We start from the raw sequence: 15,000 nt of genomic DNA, 5'->3' as shown, positions 1-15,000 counted from the left end.
ACCGGGGCCTGCGGGGGGGGGGTGCTGAAGGACGACGCGGAGGAAGAGGCGGAGGACGAGGAAGGGGTGGGAGGGACTAGGCTCCTCCTTTATGCCTTCTGTCCAGCCTGACCTGCAAGCGACCACGTGTAACAGCAACCCCGAAGACCCTTTCGACCCTGGGCCCCGACGCGGGGGGACGGCGAAGTCGAGGGGGTCGGGAGAGGAGGCACGCCGGACAGCGTTACCCGTTAATGATCCTTTCGCAGGTTCACCTACGAAAACCTTGTTACGACTTTTACTTCCTCTAGATAGTCAAGTTTGATCGACTTCTCGGCGCTCCGCCAAGGCCCGCGAGGAGCCCCGGCGGGGCCGATCCGAGGACCTCACTAAACCATCCGATCGGTAGTAGCGACGGGCGGTGTGTACAAAGGGCAGGGACTTAATCAACGCGAGCTTATGACCCGCGCTTACTGGGAATTCCTCGTTCATGGGGAATAATTGCAATCCCCAGTCCCCATCACGAATGGGGTTCAGCGGATTACCCGCACCTCTCGGTGTAGGGTAGGCACACGCTGATCCAACCATTGTGGCGCGCGTGCAGCCCCGGACATCTAAGGGCATCACAGACCTGTTATTGCTCCATCTCGCGTGGCTGAACGCCACTTGTCCCTCTAAGAAGTTTGACGCCGACCGCGGAGGGCCGCGTAACTATTTAGCATGCCGGAGTCTCGTTCGTTATCGGAATTAACCAGACAAATCGCTCCACCAACTAAGAACGGCCATGCACCACCACCCACAGAATCGAGAAAGAGCTATCAATCTGTCAATCCTTTCCGTGTCCGGGCCGGGTGAGGTTTCCCGTGTTGAGTCAAATTAAGCCGCAGGCTCCACTCCTGGTGGTGCCCTTCCGTCAATTCCTTTAAGTTTCAGCTTTGCAACCATACTCCCCCCGGAACCCACAGACTCGTGGTTTCCCTCACGCTGCCCGGCGGGTCATGGGAATAACGCCGCCGGATCGCGGGTCGGCATAGTTTACGGTCGGAACTACGACGGTATCTGATCGTCTTCGAACCTCCGACTTTCGTTCTTGATTAATGAAAACATTCTTGGCAAATGCTTTCGCTTTCGTCCGTCTTGCGCCGGTCCAAGAATTTCACCTCTAGCGGCGCAATACGAATGCCCCCGGCCGTCCCTCTTAATCATGGCCCTGGTTCAGGAAACCCACAAAATAGAACCGGAGTCCTATTCCATTATTCCTAGCTCAGGTATTCAGGCGAGAAGCGGGCCCGCTTTGAACACTCTAATTTTTTCAAAGTAAACGCTCCGAGCCCCGTCCGGACACCCAGCCAAGGGCATCCGGGGGGCACCGGGAGACAGGGTCTGAGACAGGCGGTGGCACGCCTCGCGGCGGACCGCCAGCCCACTCCCGACATCCAACTACGAGCTTTTTAACTGCAGCAACTTTAATATACGCTATTGGAGCTGGAATTACCGCGGCTGCTGGCACCAGACTTGCCCTCCAATGGGTCCTCACCCATGGGTTTAGGATACGCTCATTCCGATTACAGGGCCTCGAAAGAGACCTGTATCGTTATTTTTCGTCACTACCTCCCCGTGTCGGGAATGGGTAATTTGCGCGCCTGCTGCCTTCCTTGGATGTGGTAGCCGTTTCTCAGGCTCCCTCTCCGGAATCGAACCCTGATTCCCCGTTACCCGTGGTCACCATGGTAGCCGACTATGGTACCATCGAAAGTTGATAGGGCAGACATTCGAATGAGACGTCGCCGCCGCGGAGGGCGCGCGATCGGCCCGAGGTTATCTAGAGTCACCAAAGCGGCCGGGGGGCCCGAGCCCCCCGGATGGGTTTTGGGTCTGATAAATGCACGCATCCCCCGAAGGGTCAGCGCTCGTTTGCATGTATTAGCTCTAGAATTACCACAGTTATCCGAGTAACGTGTGGAGCGATCAAAGGAACCATAACTGATTTAATGAGCCATTCGCAGTTTCACTGTACCGGCCGTGTGCACTTAGACCTGCATGGCTTAATCTTTGAGACAAGCATATGTTACTGGCAGGATCAACCAGGTAGTTTGCACCGTGGTCTGGGATGAACCACGAGTGACATCCGCCTCCCCTTCCGGGGGCTAGGAAGCAGCGGGTTGTAAGTGCGTGCGCCGTCAGGTCCAGACGCCATACAGGGCTACCCAGGACAGCTTCCGCGGCCAGTGTAAACGTGCTCGCGCACCGCCCTCTGGCCTTCGGACGCCGACCTCTCACCTTGATGCAAAGCTGTCCCATCCGGTCATGCCCGCACCGTACCCCGTCCACCTCCTCCGGAGGTGCGGACGGCCGACTCCAGGTGCTTTCGGCGTTCCCTCTCTTCACGCCGTTTTGATTTTCGTGGGCCGCTGGTGGGGGGACAAGGGAAAGACCTCGTCGAATTCCCTCCCCCCTAGCCTCGCTCAACCTACGTTTCGTGATGTAACCAAGAAGAGTGATTCGTGGGCCCAGGTAGTTTTGAAGAGGAGGCCAACAAAGCAGGGCACTCCCTTCCTCCCAAACCACAGACACCAGTATAGGACAACTGAGTAGACAGACTGGCCGTCTGAGTCTCCCCCAGAGAGTTCTGGGATGGGTTACAAATAACCCCCACCCCCCATCAGAGGCTTGACCCGCTAGAACCAGGGAGGATCTGTCAAAACCGCTCTCCACATCAGAAGTTCTGGATCAGCCGGGGCTGGTCGGCAGACGTCCACCTAAGGCCGTGGCCTAACCCCGTGTGGGGGGATAGCGCTCGCACCCGTACACGTGGACACCCGCTCGTCAAATGGCTGGCTCCTCACTTACCGTAGGGGGAATGGTTTGCCTACCCCTGGCGGGTCTGGTACTCCACTCTACCAAACAAGGAAGCAACACACCAATAGACCCCTGCAACACCGGGCAGCTTTGGGCAGTGTCACTACACTCCTCCTTGTTCTTCACGTTCCTTCCGTGGTGATTTTTTTTTTTTTTTCGTGGCCATTGCCGTGCATGGCTTCCCCATCGCTTTGCATGCTCTCCATTGCCTCGTGCTGCTTCACCATTGGTCTCACCTGGAGACCGAAGCCGCTCTCCCAGTAACCCGATGGTACCTGGCCAGAAAACCCCGTGCCCGATTTCATCTAGGACAAGGGCCAAACCACAGACCGTGCCCGTCCAGGGTCAACCCCTGGTCGGACAGGCCTGGTGGGTCGATACCATGGATGTGGCAGGCCGACGAGAATCCACTGGTACATTTACAAACACGCCCACCCTGGTGGCATGGCTGTACGACCCATCGTCGAAGCACGCTGCGGCGGACTGAGCCATTGGATCCAGTTGCCTGGGCGTACACTCAGCCCAACAGACGCACTCGGGTCGGGGAGAGCAAAGCAGACTGTGTGCCTGGATGTGCCCACTTCCATAGGGGAATCGGCATGATGGTTCACTTAACCCGAGGAGGGCTCCCCTCGCGGGATAAGCACCCCCCTCGGGGGATGGGGGGGGGGGGGGGGCATCCAGAGCACACCACTTTCCGGTAGGGGACAGGCGTTTGATCATGTGTCCGAGGGAGAGCTCCCCTTGCCGGCCGAACACCCCTCGGACTCCCCTTGGGCTTCCAGAGAACGCCACTGGATGAATTTAGTGCTTGGACCCCATTGATTCTCTTTGCTCTCCCATATACCCGACGGGACCTATTTGCAAAACCCCGTGCCAACCAGACCTCCAGGAAGGGGGCTGGCGGCTAACCATGCCCAGCAGGGTGCACCCTGGTCGGACACTTTGGGAGGGTCGAGAGCCTGGAAGTGCCACCCGGGGGAGTAATTCTGATTTCCGTTTTAATGCACTCAGGGACAGCCCGAGGACCTCTGTAGTGCACCTGAGGCGGACTGAGCCGTCGGGTCCAGGGGTCTGGAGTTCGGAACCTCCAGGGTTCACCTGGCTGTTCTCTTAGCCCGGCAGGGTGCACCCTGGTCGGACACTTCGGGAGGGTCGAGAGCCTGGATGTGCCACCCCGACGAGTAATGAGTTTTCCCTTCGTATCTCTTCCGGACCAGGTCCGATTCGCACGAAACTCGCTGGGCATGGCCAGGAGCGCCCCCTGCTGCCCACGCCACCGTCCCCGCGCTTCTACTCCCGAGGGCCGAGGAGACAGCGAAGCGTGGGTCGGGTCGCCTGCTTCCAGGGTCTCCCTGGTACTCTCCAGTCTCCCGAGTCCATCGGGTCCGACCTCGTATTTTTAGCCCAGACGGGGAATGAGAAAGGGGCCCCCGACCGCCCGAGGGCGGGCGCTCGCTTCTCAGCCTAGGAACGTCCGATTCCCACGAAACTTTTACGCCAGACGTTCCTGGCAGCGAGCGCGTTCAAAGGTGACCCGCGCTGCTTCTCTCCTCCCAAGGGCCGAAGAGATATTCGTCTTCAAACCCGACCGGCCCTGTGTTTGCCGCCCCGGCGGTTTTAAAAAATCATAGCGTAAAAACGGTGGGTGCGCTTCGCCTGCCGCTTGGACAGCGTTAAACGGCAGCCCCGGCTCTTTCCAAAGGGCCCTCAACCGACTTTCTGCTCCCAAGGAGCCCAGAGATATGAAACCGATAAATCAAAACCCCGTGCCAACCAGACCTCCAGGAAGGGGGCTGGCGGCTAACCATGCCCGGCAGGGTGCACCCTGGTCGGACGCTTTGGGAGGGTCGAGAGCCTGGATGTGCCACCCCGACGAGTAATGAGTTTTCCCTTCGTATCTCTTCCGGACCAGGTCCGATTCGCACGAAACTCGCTGGGCATGGCCAGGAGCGCCCCCTGCTGCCCACGCCACCGTCCCCGCGCTTCTACTCCCGAGGGCCGAGGAGACAGCGAAGCGTGGGTCGGGTCGCCTGCTTCCAGGGTCTCCCTGGTACTCTCCAGTCTCCCGAGTCCATCGGGTCCGACCTCGTATTTTTAGCCCAGACGGGGAATGAGAAAGGGGCCCCCGACCGCCCGAGGGCGGGCGCTCGCTTCTCAGCCTAGGAACGTCCGATTCCCACGAAACTTTTACGCCAGACGTTCCTGGCAGCGAGCGCGTTCAAAGGTGACCCGCGCTGCTTCTCTCCTCCCAAGGGCCGAAGAGATATTCGTCTTCAAACCCGACCGGCCCTGTGTTTGCCGCCCCGGCGGTTTTAAAAAATCATAGCGTAAAAACGGTGGGTGCGCTTCGCCTGCCGCTTGGACAGCGTTAAACGGCAGCCCCGGCTCTTTCCAAAGGGCCCTCAACCGACTTTCTGCTCCCAAGGAGCCCAGAGATATGAAACCGATAAATCAAAACCCCGTGCCAACCAGACCTCCAGGAAGGGGGCTGGCGGCTAACCATGCCCGGCAGGGTGCACCCTGGTCGGACGCTTTGGGAGGGTCGAGAGCCTGGATGTGCCACCCCGACGAGTAATGAGTTTTCCCTTCGTATCTCTTCCGGACCAGGTCCGATTCGCACGAAACTCGCTGGGCATGGCCAGGAGCGCCCCCTGCTGCCCACGCCACCGTCCCCGCGCTTCTACTCCCGAGGGCCGAGGAGACAGCGAAGCGTGGGTCGGGTCGCCTGCTTCCAGGGTCTCCCTGGTACTCTCCAGTCTCCCGAGTCCATCGGGTCCGACCTCGTATTTTTAGCCCAGACGGGGAATGAGAAAGGGGCCCCCGACCGCCCGAGGGCGGGCGCTCGCTTCTCAGCCTAGGAACGTCCGATTCCCACGAAACTTTTACGCCAGACGTTCCTGGCAGCGAGCGCGTTCAAAGGTGACCCGCGCTGCTTCTCTCCTCCCAAGGGCCGAAGAGATATTCGTCTTCAAACCCGACCGGCCCTGTGTTTGCCGCCCCGGCGGTTTTAAAAAATCATAGCGTAAAAACGGTGGGTGCGCTTCGCCTGCCGCTTGGACAGCGTTAAACGGCAGCCCCGGCTCTTTCCAAAGGGCCCTCAACCGACTTTCTGCTCCCAAGGAGCCCAGAGATATGAAACCGATAAATCAAAACCCCGTGCCAACCAGACCTCCAGGAAGGGGGCTGGCGGCTAACCATGCCCGGCAGGGTGCACCCTGGTCGGACGCTTTGGGAGGGTCGAGAGCCTGGATGTGCCACCCCGACGAGTAATGAGTTTTCCCTTCGTATCTCTTCCGGACCAGGTCCGATTCGCACGAAACTCGCTGGGCATGGCCAGGAGCGCCCCCTGCTGCCCACGCCACCGTCCCCGCGCTTCTACTCCCGAGGGCCGAGGAGACAGCGAAGCGTGGGTCGGGTCGCCTGCTTCCAGGGTCTCCCTGGTACTCTCCAGTCTCCCGAGTCCATCGGGTCCGACCTCGTATTTTTAGCCCAGACGGGGAATGAGAAAGGGGCCCCCGACCGCCCGAGGGCGGGCGCTCGCTTCTCAGCCTAGGAACGTCCGATTCCCACGAAACTTTTACGCCAGACGTTCCTGGCAGCGAGCGCGTTCAAAGGTGACCCGCGCTGCTTCTCTCCTCCCAAGGGCCGAAGAGATATTCGTCTTCAAACCCGACCGGCCCTGTGTTTGCCGCCCCGGCGGTTTTAAAAAATCATAGCGTAAAAAGGGTGGGTGCGCTTCGCCTGCCGCTTGGACAGCGTTAAACGGCAGCCCCGGCTCTTTCCAAAGGGCCCTCAACCGACTTTCTGCTCCCAAGGAGCCCAGAGATATGAAACCGAAAAATCAAAACCCCGTGCCAACCAGACCTCCAGGAAGGGGGCTGGCGGCTAACCATGCCCGGCAGGGTGCACCCTGGTCGGACGCTTTGGGAGGGTCGAGAGCCTGGATGTGCCACCCCGACGAGTAATGAGTTTTCCCTTCGTATCTCTTCCGGACCAGGTCCGATTCGCACGAAACTCGCTGGGCATGGCCAGGAGCGCCCCCTGCTGCCCACGCCACCGTCCCCGCGCTTCTACTCCCGAGGGCCGAGGAGACAGCGAAGCGTGGGTCGGGTCGCCTGCTTCCAGGGTCTCCCTGGTACTCTCCAGTCTCCCGAGTCCATCGGGTCCGACCTCGTATTTTTAGCCCAGACGGGGAATGAGAAAGGGGCCCCCGACCGCCCGAGGGCGGGCGCTCGCTTCTCAGCCTAGGAACGTCCGATTCCCACGAAACTTTTACGCCAGACGTTCCTGGCAGCGAGCGCGTTCAAAGGTGACCCGCGCTGCTTCTCTCCTCCCAAGGGCCGAAGAGATATTCGTCTTCAAACCCGACCGGCCCTGTGTTTGCCGCCCCGGCGGTTTTAAAAAATCATAGCGTAAAAACGGTGGGTGCGCTTCGCCTGCCGCTTGGACAGCGTTAAACGGCAGCCCCGGCTCTTTCCAAAGGGCCCTCAACCGACTTTCTGCTCCCAAGGAGCCCAGAGATATGAAACCGAAAAATCAAAACCCCGTGCCAACCAGACCTCCAGGAAGGGGGCTGGCGGCTAACCATGCCCGGCAGGGTGCACCCTGGTCGGACGCTTTGGGAGGGTCGAGAGCCTGGATGTGCCACCCCGACGAGTAATGAGTTTTCCCTTCGTATCTCTTCCGGACCAGGTCCGATTCGCACGAAACTCGCTGGGCATGGCCAGGAGCGCCCCCTGCTGCCCACGCCACCGTCCCCGCGCTTCTACTCCCGAGGGCCGAGGAGACAGCGAAGCGTGGGTCGGGTCGCCTGCTTCCAGGGTCTCCCTGGTACTCTCCAGTCTCCCGAGTCCATCGGGTCCGACCTCGTATTTTTAGCCCAGACGGGGAATGAGAAAGGGGCCCCCGACCGCCCGAGGGCGGGCGCTCGCTTCTCAGCCTAGGAACGTCCGATTCCCACGAAACTTTTACGCCAGACGTTCCTGGCAGCGAGCGCGTTCAAAGGTGACCCGCGCTGCTTCTCTCCTCCCAAGGGCCGAAGAGATATTCGTCTTCAAACCCGACCGGCCCTGTGTTTGCCGCCCCGGCGGTTTTAAAAAATCATAGCGTAAAAACGGTGGGTGCGCTTCGCCTGCCGCTTGGACAGCGTTAAACGGCAGCCCCGGCTCTTTCCAAAGGGCCCTCAACCGACTTTCTGCTCCCAAGGAGCCCAGAGATATGAAACCGAAAAATCAAAACCCCGTGCCAACCAGACCTCCAGGAAGGGGGCTGGCGGCTAACCATGCCCGGCAGGGTGCACCCTGGTCGGACGCTTTGGGAGGGTCGAGAGCCTGGATGTGCCACCCCGACGAGTAATGAGTTTTCCCTTCGTATCTCTTCCGGACCAGGTCCGATTCGCACGAAACTCGCTGGGCATGGCCAGGAGCGCCCCCTGCTGCCCACGCCACCGTCCCCGCGCTTCTACTCCCGAGGGCCGAGGAGACAGCGAAGCGTGGGTCGGGTCGCCTGCTTCCAGGGTCTCCCTGGTACTCTCCAGTCTCCCGAGTCCATCGGGTCTGACCTCGTATTTTTAGCCCAGACGGGGAATGAGAAAGGGGCCCCCGACCGCCCGAGGGCGGGCGCTCGCTTCTCAGCCTAGGAACGTCCGATTCCCACGAAACTTTTACGCCAGACGTTCCTGGCAGCGAGCGCGTTCAAAGGTGACCCGCGCTGCTTCTCTCCTCCCAAGGGCCGAAGAGATATTCGTCTTCAAACCCGACCGGCCCTGTGTTTGCCGCCCCGGCGGTTTTAAAAAATCATAGCGTAAAAACGGTGGGTGCGCTTCGCCTGCCGCTTGGACAGCGTTAAACGGCAGCCCCGGCTCTTTCCAAAGGGCCCTCAACCGACTTTCTGCTCCCAAGGAGCCCAGAGATATGAAACCGAAAAATCAAAACCCCGTGCCAACCAGACCTCCAGGAAGGGGGCTGGCGGCTAACCATGCCCGGCAGGGTGCACCCTGGTCGGACGCTTTGGGAGGGTCGAGAGCCTGGATGTGCCACCCCGACGAGTAATGAGTTTTCCCTTCGTATCTCTTCCGGACCAGGTCCGATTCGCACGAAACTCGCTGGGCATGGCCAGGAGCGCCCCCTGCTGCCCAGGCCTGGCTCTGGGCCTGGGCACACTTCATTCACTTTGTACCTTTAAATCATACTACTACTACCACCAGACTTCCAGGCCCAAGAGGTCAAACACAGTCATGCCCAGCAAAGTAGCTCTGGGCCTGGGCACACTTCATTCACTTTGTACCTTTAAATCATACTACTACTACCACCAGACTTCCAGGCCCAAGAGGTCAAACACATTCATGCCCAGCAAAGTAGCTCTGGGCCTGGGCACACTTCAATCACTTTGTGCCTTTAAATCATACTACTACTACCAGACTTCCAGGCCCAAGAGGTCAAACACAGTCATGCCCAGCAAAGTAGCTCTGGGCCTGGGCACACTTCATTCACTTTGTGCCTTTAAATCATACTACTACTACCACCAGAATTCCAGGGCCAAGAGGTCACACAGTCATACACAGCAAAGTAGCTCTGGGCCTGGGCACACTTCAAGAAGTTTGACCCTTTATATAAGCCTAGAAATAGACTTCCAGGGCCAAGAGGTCAACCACAGTCATGCACAGCAAAGTAGCTCTGGGCCTGGGCACACTTCAATCACTTTGTGCCTTTAAATCATACTACTACTACCACCAGACTTCCAGGCCCAAGAGTTCAAACACATTCATGCCCAGCAAAGTAGCTCTGGGCCTGGGCACACTTCAAGATGTTTGACCCTTTATATAAGCCTAGAAATAGACTTCCAGAGCCAAGAGGTCAAACACAGTCATGCCCAGCAAAGTAGCTCTGGGCCTGGGCACACTTCAATCACTTTGTGCCTTTAAATCATACTACTACTACTACCAGACTTCCAGACCCAAGAGGTCAAACACAGTCATGCCCAGCAAAGTAGCTCTGGGCCTGGGCACACTTCAAGAAGTTTGACCCTTTATATAAGCCTAGAAATAGACTTCCAGGCCCAAGAGTTCAAACACATTCATGCCCAGCAAAGTAGCTCTGGGCCTGGGCACACTTCAATCACTTTGTGCCTTTAAATCATACTACTACTACCAGACTTCCAGGCCCCAGAGGTCAAACACAGTCATGCCCAGCAAAGTAGCTCTGGGCCTGGGCACACTTCAAGAAGTTTGACCCTTTATATAAGCCTAGAAATAGACTTCCAGGCCCAAGAGGTCAAACACAGTCATGCCCAGCAAAGTAGCTCTGGGCCTGGGCACACTTCATTCACTTTGTACCTTTAAATCATACTACTACTACTACTACTACTACTACTACCAGACTTCCAGGCCCAAGAGGTCAAACACAGTCATGCCCAGCAAAGTAGCTCTGGGCCTGGGCACACTTCAATCACTTTGTGCCTTTAAATCATACTACTACTACCACCAGACTTCCAGGGCCAAGAGGTCACACAGTCATGCACAGCAAAGTAGCTCTGGGCCTGGGCACACTTCAAGAAGTTTGACCATTTATATAAGCCTAGAAATAGACTTCCAGGCCCAAGAGGTCAAACACAGTCATGCACAGCAAAGTAGCTCTGGGCCTGGGCTCACTTCATTCACTTTGTACCTTTAAATCATACTACTACTACCAGACTTCCAGGCCCAAGAGTTCAAACACATTCATGCCCAGCAAAGTAGCTCTGGGCCTGGGCACACTTCAATCACTTTGTGCCTTTAAATCATACTACTACTACCAGACTTCCAGGCCCAAGAGGTCAAACACAGTCATGCCCAGCAAAGTAGCTCTGGGCCTGGGCACACTTCATTCACTTTGTGCCTTTAAATCATACTACTACTACCACCAGAATTCCAGGGCCAAGAGGTCACACAGTCATACACAGCAAAGTAGCTCTGGGCCTGGGCACACTTCAAGAAGTTTGACCCTTTATATAAGCCTAGAAATAGACTTCCAGAGCCAAGAGGTCAAACACAGTCATGCACAGCAAAGTAGCTCTGGGCCTGGGCACACTTCAATCACTTTGTGCCTTTAAATCATACTACTACTACTACTACCAGACTTCCAGACCCAAGAGGTCAAACACAGTCATGCCCAGCAAAGTAGCTCTGGGCCTGGGCACACTTCAAGAAGTTTGACCCTTTATATAAGCCTAGAAATAGACTTCCAGGCCCAAGAGGTCAAACACAGTCATGCCCAGCAAAGTAGCTCTGGGCCTGGGCACACTTCATTCACTTTGTACCTTTAAATCATACTACTACTACTACTACTACTACTACTACTACTACTACTACCAGACTTCCAGGCCCAAGACGTCAAACACAGTCATGCCCAGCAAAGTAGCTCTGGGCCTGGGCACACTTCATTCACTTTGTGCCTTTAAATCATACTACTACTACTACCACCAGAATTCCAGGGCCAAGAGGTCACACAGTCATACACAGCAAAGTAGCTCTGGGCCTGGGCACACTTCAAGAAGTTTGACCCTTTATATAAGCCTAGAAATAGACTTCCAGAGCCAAGAGGTCAAACACAGTCATGCACAGCAAAGTAGCTCTGGGCCTGGGCACACTTCATTCACTTTGTGCCTTTAAATCATACTACTACTACCAGACTTCCAGGCCCAAGAGTTCAAACACATTCATGCCCAGCAAAGTAGCTCTGGGCCTGGGCACACTTCATTCACTTTGTGCCTTTAAATCATACTACTACTACCACCAGACTTCCAGGGCCAAGAGGTCAACCACAGTCATGCCCAGCAAAGTAGCTCTGGGCCTGGGCACACTTCAAGATGTTTGACCCTTTATATAAGCCTAGAAATAGACTTCCAGGCCCAAGAGTTCAAACACAGTCATGCACAGCAAAGTAGCTCTGGGCCTGGGCACACTTCATTCACTTTGTACCTTTAAATCATACTACTACTACCACCAGACTTCCAGGCCCAAGAGGTCAAACACATTCATGCCCAGCAAAGTAGCTCTGGGCCTGGGCACACTTCAATCACTTTGTGCCTTTAAATCATACTACTACTACCAGACTTCCAGGCCCAAGAGGTGAAACACAGTCATGCCCAGCAAAGTAGCTCTGGGCCTGGGCACACTTCAAGAAGTTTGACCCTTTATATAAGCCTAGAAATAGACTTCCAGAGCCAAGAGGTCAAACACAGTCATGCACAGCAAAGTAGCTCTGGGCCTGGGCACACTTCAATCACTTTGTGCCTTTAAATCATACTACTACTACTACCAGACTTCCAGACCCAAGAGGTCAAACACAGTCATGCCCAGCAAAGTAGCTCTGGGCCTGGGCACACTTCAAGATGTTTGACCCTTTATATAAGCCTAGAAATAGACTTCCAGAGCCAAGAGGTCAAACACAGTCATGCCCAGCAAAGTAGCTCTGGGCCTGGGCACACTTCATTCACTTTGTACCTTTAAATCATACTACTACTACCAGACTTCCAGGCCCAAGACGTCAAACACAGTCATGCCCAGCAAAGTAGCTCTGGGCCTGGGCACACTTCATTCACTTTGTACCTTTAAATCATACTACTACTACCAGACTTCCAGGCCCAAGAGGTCAAACACAGTCATGCCCAGCAAAGTAGCTCTGGGCCTGGGCACACTTCAATCACTTTGTGCCTTTAAATCATACTACTACTACCACCAGACTTCCAGGCCCAAGAGGTCAAACACAGTCATGCCCAGCAAAGTAGCTCTGGGCCTGGGCACACTTCATTCACTTTGTACCTTTAAATCATACTACTACTACCACCAGACTTCCAGGCCCAAGAGGTCAAACACATTCATGCCCAGCAAAGTAGCTCTGGGCCTGGGCACACTTCAATCACTTTGTGCCTTTAAATCATACTACTACTACCAGACTTCCAGGCCCAAGAGGTCAAACACAGTCATGCCCAGCAAAGTAGCTCTGGGCCTGGGCACACTTCATTCACTTTGTGCCTTTAAATCATACTACTACTACCACCACCAGACTTCCAGGGCCAAGAGGTCAACCACAGTCATGCACAGCAAAGTAGCTCTGGGCCTGGGCACACTTCAATCACTTTGTGCCTTTAAATCATACTACTACTACCACCAGACTTCCAGGCCCAAGAGTTCAAACACATTCATGCCCAGCAAAGTAGCTCTGGGCCTGGGCACACTTCAAGATGTTTGACCCTTTATATAAGCCTAGAAATAGACTTCCAGAGCCAAGAGGTCAAACACAGTCATGCCCAGCAAAGTAGCTCTGGGCCTGGGCACACTTCAATCACTTTGTGCCTTTAAATCATACTACTACTACTACCAGACTTCCAGACCCAAGAGGTCAAACACAGTCATGCCCAGCAAAGTAGCTCTGGGCCTGGGCACACTTCAAGAAGTTTGACCCTTTATATAAGCCTAGAAATAGACTTCCAGGCCCAAGAGGTCAAACACAGTCATGCCCAGCAAAGTAGCTCTGGGCCTGGGCACACTTCAAGATGTTTGACCCTTTATATAAGCCTAGAAATAGACTTCCAGGCCCAAGAGTTCAAACACAGTCATGCACAGCAAAGTAGCTCTGGGCCTGGGCACACTTCATTCACTTTGTACCTTTAAATCATACTACTACTACCACCAGACTTCCAGGCCCAAGAGGTCAAACACATTCATGCCCAGCAAAGTAGCTCTGGGCCTGGGCACACTTCAATCACTTTGTGCCTTTAAATCATACTACTACTACCAGACTTCCAGGCCCAAGAGGTGAAACACAGTCATGCCCAGCAAAGTAGCTCTGGGCCTGGGCACACTTCAAGAAGTTTGACCCTTTATATAAGCCTAGAAATAGACTTCCAGAGCCAAGAGGTCAAACACAGTCATGCCCAGCAAAGTAGCTCTGGGCCTGGGCACACTTCAATCACTTTGTGCCTTTAAATCATACTACTACTACTACCAGACTTCCAGACCCAAGAGGTCAAACACAGTCATGCCCAGCAAAGTAGCTCTGGGCCTGGGCACACTTCAAGAAGTTTGACCCTTTATATAAGCCTAGAAATAGACTTCCAGGCCCAAGAGGTCAAACACAGTCATGCCCAGCAAAGTAGCTCTGGGCCTGGGCACACTTCATTCACTTTGTACCTTTAAATCATACTACTACTACCAGACTTCCAGGCCCAAGACGTCAAACACAGTCATGCCCAGCAAAGTAGCTCTGGGCCTGGGCACACTTCATTCACTTTGTACCTTTAAATCATACTACTACTACCAGACTTCCAGGCCCAAGAGGTCAAACACAGTCATGCCCAGCAAAGTAGCTCTGGGCCTGGGCACACTTCAATCACTTTGTGCCTTTAAATCATACTACTACTACCACCAGACTTCCAGGGCCAAGAGGTCAACCACAGTCATGCACAGCAAAGTAGCTCTGGGCCTGGGCACACTTCAATCACTTTGTGCCTTTAAATCATACTACTACTACCACCAGACTTCCAGGCCCAAGAGTTCAAACACATTCATGCCCAGCAAAGTAGCTCTGGGCCTGGGCACACTTCAAGAAGTTTGACCCTTTATATAAGCCTAGAAATAGACTTCCAGAGCCAAGAGGTCAAACACAGTCATGCACAGCAAAGTAGCTCTGGGCCTGGGCACACTTCAATCAATTTGTGCCTTTAAATCATACTACTACTACTACCAGACTTCCAGGCCCAAGAGGTCAAACACAGTCATGCCCAGCAAAGTAGCTCTGGGCCTGGGCACACTTCAAGAAGTTTGACCCTTTATATAAGCCTAGAAATAGACTTCCAGGCCCAAGAGGTCAAACACAGTCATGCCCAGCAAAGTAGCTCTGGGCCTGGGCACACTTCATTCACTTTGGACCTTTAAATCATACTACTACTACTACTACTACTACCAGACTTCCAGGCCCAAGAGGTCAAACACAGTCATGCCCAGCAAAGTAGATCTGGGCCTGGGCACACTTCAATCACTTTGTGCCTTTAAATCATACTACTACTACCACCAGACTTCCAGGCCCTGGATGTCACACCTTCATGCCTAGCAAGGTTGCTTTACACCTGCGCACACTTCAGACCGTTTCACTCTTTTAATCATTCAAAGTACCACATTTC

General features: G+C 55.1%; 1 non-coding gene across 1 annotated transcript; it reads right to left on the bottom strand.

Annotated features, from left to right (window-relative positions):
• Positions 1-231: 231 nt before the first annotated feature.
• Positions 232-2,070, bottom strand: LOC145656712 (18S ribosomal RNA). Its single transcript, XR_014122308.1, has one exon. It is a non-coding gene; the product is annotated as an 18S ribosomal RNA (ribosomal RNA).
• Positions 2,071-15,000: the final 12,930 nt, after the last annotated feature.

Source organism: Electrophorus electricus, unplaced genomic scaffold, assembly GCF_041902795.1.
Source record: "Electrophorus electricus isolate QZ-2024a unplaced genomic scaffold, ASM4190279v1 Scaffold88, whole genome shotgun sequence".
In the NCBI taxonomy this organism is placed as follows: domain Eukaryota; kingdom Metazoa; phylum Chordata; class Actinopteri; order Gymnotiformes; family Gymnotidae; genus Electrophorus; species Electrophorus electricus.
This window is presented reverse-complemented; position numbering and strand designations above follow the sequence as displayed.